Source organism: Medicago truncatula, chromosome 6 (assembly GCF_003473485.1).
Source record: "Medicago truncatula cultivar Jemalong A17 chromosome 6, MtrunA17r5.0-ANR, whole genome shotgun sequence".
In the NCBI taxonomy this organism is placed as follows: domain Eukaryota; kingdom Viridiplantae; phylum Streptophyta; class Magnoliopsida; order Fabales; family Fabaceae; genus Medicago; species Medicago truncatula.
In genome coordinates this window covers 24,036,135-24,040,701 of record NC_053047.1, presented here as the reverse complement: position 1 = coordinate 24,040,701, position 4,567 = coordinate 24,036,135, and the positions used below count along the sequence as shown (strand labels likewise).

General features: G+C 40.4%; 1 non-coding gene across 1 annotated transcript; it reads left to right on the top strand.

Moving 5' to 3' along the window:
- Positions 1 to 3,000: 3,000 nt before the first annotated feature.
- LOC120576222 (small nucleolar RNA R71) lies at positions 3,001 to 3,107 on the top strand. Its single transcript, XR_005642299.1, has one exon. It is a non-coding gene; the product is annotated as a small nucleolar RNA R71 (small nucleolar RNA).
- The last annotated feature ends 1,460 nt before the right edge of the window (positions 3,108 to 4,567 follow it).

Sequence of the window (4,567 nt, the reverse complement as noted above, 5' to 3'; positions counted from 1 at the left end):
TGGTCTTCACTCACGCCTAACCGTCCAGCTATGTATGTTATGATACCACCAACTACTATTTCTCCCCTACTATCGGACCTATTTCCTATAAGGGAAAGGTAGTCAAGCAAGTAAAAACAAGTGTTAACGGGTTGGTTGTGCAGCATAGCCCAAAGCATGAAGAGTTCATCGTTCCTAGTGTTCCCTAGTTCTGTCCTTCCCCTAATAGTGCAAGCCATTACCCTTTGAAGGTACCTAAGTACGGGGTTGTGAATGTTGCTAGCTTTGTTGGCACGTGTGTTAAATTGGTCAAGACCTGTAATTCGCTCCCAAAAGGCGGCGGGTTGATAGTTAACCGGTTTCAAATTTTGATCCCAAGAGTCGTGGATGAACCCCGCATTGGCGAAGCCCATCTCATCACAGAAGTGTTGAAGAGACATCTCGTAATCAATATTCATCAGCCGGAAAGAAACTCTATGATTAGGGTTATCGAAATTCAACCTATCTTTCGTAAAAACAATAGAACTTAAAAATTCATAGGTGAAATTCTCATACCCTCTCATAGGTTTCAACATATCAACCCATCCTAACCTTTCTAGCAGATTAAACACATTATCTTTGATTCCTAGCTTATTCAAGTCATGGTTATCAAGGTATCGGCAAGGATGTAAAGGTTTAGAGATTAGAATTTTATACCTATCCCTTTGCTTGTTGTCCCTGAAGGTGATGCCATGATTCTTAGCTTGCGTTTTCTTCTTTGGAGGAGGTCCCCCGGATGTGCTTGCAACTTCTTTACCACTTCTCTTTGAAGCCATTGCCTTGACCTTACTTTTGGTGTGGTGGTGGTGATGGTTTGGGTGTGGGTTGTTTTGGTGGAAAAAGGTTGGTTTAGTGATGTGGTGAAGGTTTAAGTGAGTTTGAGGGGTTGGGTTATGGAGATTGGTGAAAAATTTCAGGTTTTTGGGTTAGGTTTATGGGGGTTACGAATTTGGGTGATGTTGTTTGGATGGGTGAGATTGGTTTTTGAATGGGGGCTAAAGATTGGAATGGTGTTTGTGATTGATTGGGTGGAGAAATTTTGTAAATTGGTGAGATTTGAGGGGGGTTGTGGAGGTTTGAGGTTGTTTGGTTATGGAGGTGTGAGAGAGAAGGTTGAAGGTAGAGAGATGTTTGGTTTTGGTGTGTCAAGGTCTGGCACGGCCGTGCCAGTGTGAGCACGGGCCGTGCCAAGGTTTTGGAGGGCGAGGCTTCAAAATTTTCTGTTTTCTTGAATTCTTTTCGGACAATGACCTACAAAATAATTTAGAATAACAAAAACAACACAAAAGCAGTTAAATGCGTGGGTTGCCTCCCACGAAGCGCTTCTTTATAGTCATTAGCTTGACGTTAAAAGAAAGTGTCCATTAGAAAGGATCAAAGATGTTGTATTGTGTAGATGACGCTAAAAAGCGTTCTTTCACACTATGTTCTTTGACCATATTGCAATAATAAAGGGCGAGACCTTCCTTAATGTTTTCAAACTCAAATCCTACCATGTCTTCACTCACTTGAAAAACTATCCTACCATTCTGAACGTCAACTATAGCACCCGCAGTAGCGAGGAAGGGTCTTCCTAGGATCATAGGGCAATCATGGTCTTCCTCGATGTCAACAACCACAAAGTCAGTTGGGATGTATATCCCTTCTATCCGAACGGGGATGTCTTCAACATATCCAGCTATTGGGATAACAGAACGGTCGGCTAACTTTAATATCATCTCGGTGGGTTTCAACTCTCCTATTCCCATCTTTTTAAAGAGGGATAGAGGCAACAAACTAACACTGGCTCCTAAATCACACAAGGCTTTGTCAACGGTCTCTTTCCCTATCACACAAGGGATGGCAAAACTACCTGGATCTCTAAGCTTTTGGGGTTGCTTCTTGACGATTGCACTACTTTCCCTAGTTAAAGCTATTGTCTCTTTGTGATCTATAGCCTTTTTCTTTGAAAAAATTTCTTTTAAAAACTTGGCGTATAGAGGCATACGAGACAAAGCTTCAGCGAAGGGAATCTTAATGCAAATCTTTTTAAGTATGTTTAAGAATTTAGCGAATTGAGCCTCCAAGTTGAGCTTAGTAAGCCTTAATGGGTTAAGGGCCTTGTTCTTATCAAGTGGTTTCTTTATCGCACTCTCCTTACCTAGAAGCTTAACACTTTCTCCCTTGACATTTTTAACTTTGGTAATGGTCTCTTCTAATTTACTGCCCCCAAGAGAAATAGCATTGACATGGGCTTTGGGGTTTGTTTCAGGTTGGCCAGGAAAGATTCCTGGTGTTTGAGAAGAGGTGGCCACTTGTTGGGCCACTTGGGAGATTTGGGTCTCAAGCATTTTGGTGTGTGTGGCGATAGAATCAACCTTGGTATTGAGTTTGGAGAGAGAGTCGTTCAGAAATCCTGTTTGGTTTTTCAATTCTTGAAGATTTTTATTTTGATTAGCTATGCAATTTTCCAACAAAATCTCCAAACTTGATTTTTGAGCCACTCTCTGGTTGTTTGCATAGCCAGGTGGTGCTGCTTGTCCATAGGAACCTTGAGGATTTTTGTAAAATTTTTGATTTGGCCTCATTCCTTGGTTATATTGAGCGTAATTCAGTTGCTCAATATTGGCAGCACTACCTAACTGACAATCAACACCGATATGATCGGATATACCACAAATTTCACAAGGAGGGGATGCAGAAGAAGGTGTGACAGCATTAACATTAAGCTTTTCAAATTTTTGGGTTAATGCCTCAACCTTAGCAGCAAGGTGGTTATATTCAGAGACTTCGTGTATACCTGCCTCTTTCTTAGAGGGAGTAGGAGTGGTGACGGCTCTCTCGTTGGTCCATTGGTAGTGATTCTGAGCCATGTCTTCAATCAAAGCATAAGCCTCCGTATAGTTTTTGTTCATTAGAGCTCCACCTACAGCTGCATCAACAGACATCTTAGTGGTATATGACAAGCCATTATAAAATGTGTGGACTATAAGCCACTTCTCTAGGCCATGGTGGGGACAAAGTCTAAGCATTTCCTTGAAACGCTCCCACGCCTCATAGAGAGATTCCCCATCTTTTTGATTGAAACGCGTGATTTGGTCTCTAAGCTTAGCGGTTTTAGATGGGGGGAAAAATCGGGCGAGGAATGCTCGCCTCATATCGTCCCATGAAGTAATGGAACCGACTTCTAGGGAATGGAACCAAGCGCTAGCTCTATCCCTTAAGGAAAAGGGAAAGAGATCAAGTCTTACGGCTTCTTGGTTCTCTTTTATGGTGCCACTGAGTCTTAGGAAGGAAGAAATATGGAGATTTGGATCCTCAGTGGGTGATCCAGAAAACTGACTTTGCTGCACCAAATTGAGTAGTGCAGGCTTGATTTCGAAGTTATTAGCCGCAACCGTTGGGTACACGATAATAGCTTGTGGCTCTTCCGTTGAAGGAGTAGCATACTCTTTGAGAGTGCGTTCAGCCATAGCAGTATTATTTTGTGCCTCTCTCTTTTTCTTATGCAAAAACCTTTCGATCTCAGGAATAAATTCTTCGAGACTTTTACTTCTTCGCATAAGAAACCGAGAACCCAAGAAGTTAGTGGTAATACAAAAGAAAGAAGTAGAAGAAAAGAAGAAGAAGAGAGTTCTAATCACAAAGAAAGAGTTAATCAAATTAGTTTACTCCCCGGCAGCGGCGCCAAAAACTTGATGAGATAAAACCGCAAGTGCACGGTCTTACCGAAGTAGTATAAAATAGTATTGTTCCGACAGTGAGTAGTTCAATTCAATCAACTTTTTAGAGATGATTAGAAGAGAGAAGAGAATTGTAAGTTGGGGGTTTTCAAGCGTTTGAAAGATAATAATAATAAAAAGAGCCTTGGGATCGTTGGTTTCCTCTAAATGACAAGTCCTTCTCAAACCAAAACTATAAGCTTATAATGTTATGTTAGACCTAATTTCTCAAGACAGTTTCTCTTATGTTCCTCTAGCAACCAAGCCTATTTCGCTGACTTGATTACGATTAGATTTTGGTTCCTCTAACAACCAAACCTATTTCGCTGACTTGATTGTTATTAGTTCCCTTGAAGATCGAAACTATATGTCTCTAAGATTGCAAAGCCTATTTCGCTGACTTTGCAATCCTTGTCTGAATTCACTTGTTCGAATATCAAAGCTCCACTTTCGTTTTATGAATTGATATTTGGAATAATGGATAAACAATTATCAAACCCTCCACTTTCGTTTCCACAGTTTGATAATGGTTGATCCATGTTAAGACGGTGAATTCAGATAAGAAATTAGGGTTACATAAGATTAAGGCTTAGAGCTTGGTTTGATTAGGATTATGTCATTTAGACTTATCCAACAATCCCAAGACAAGGAGAAGTCTACTCACTTATGTTCATCGTAGACATGGGAGAGAAGAGAGAAAACATAAAAGTAATGACAAGAAAATAAAGGAAAAGAAAAGAACTTTAATAAGAAAAGCAATTGTCACTTATTGAATTCCAAGTAAAGATGAATATTTGTGATGGATGGCTACTCTATTTATAGCATTTGATCGACTTAAAATCTAAGCT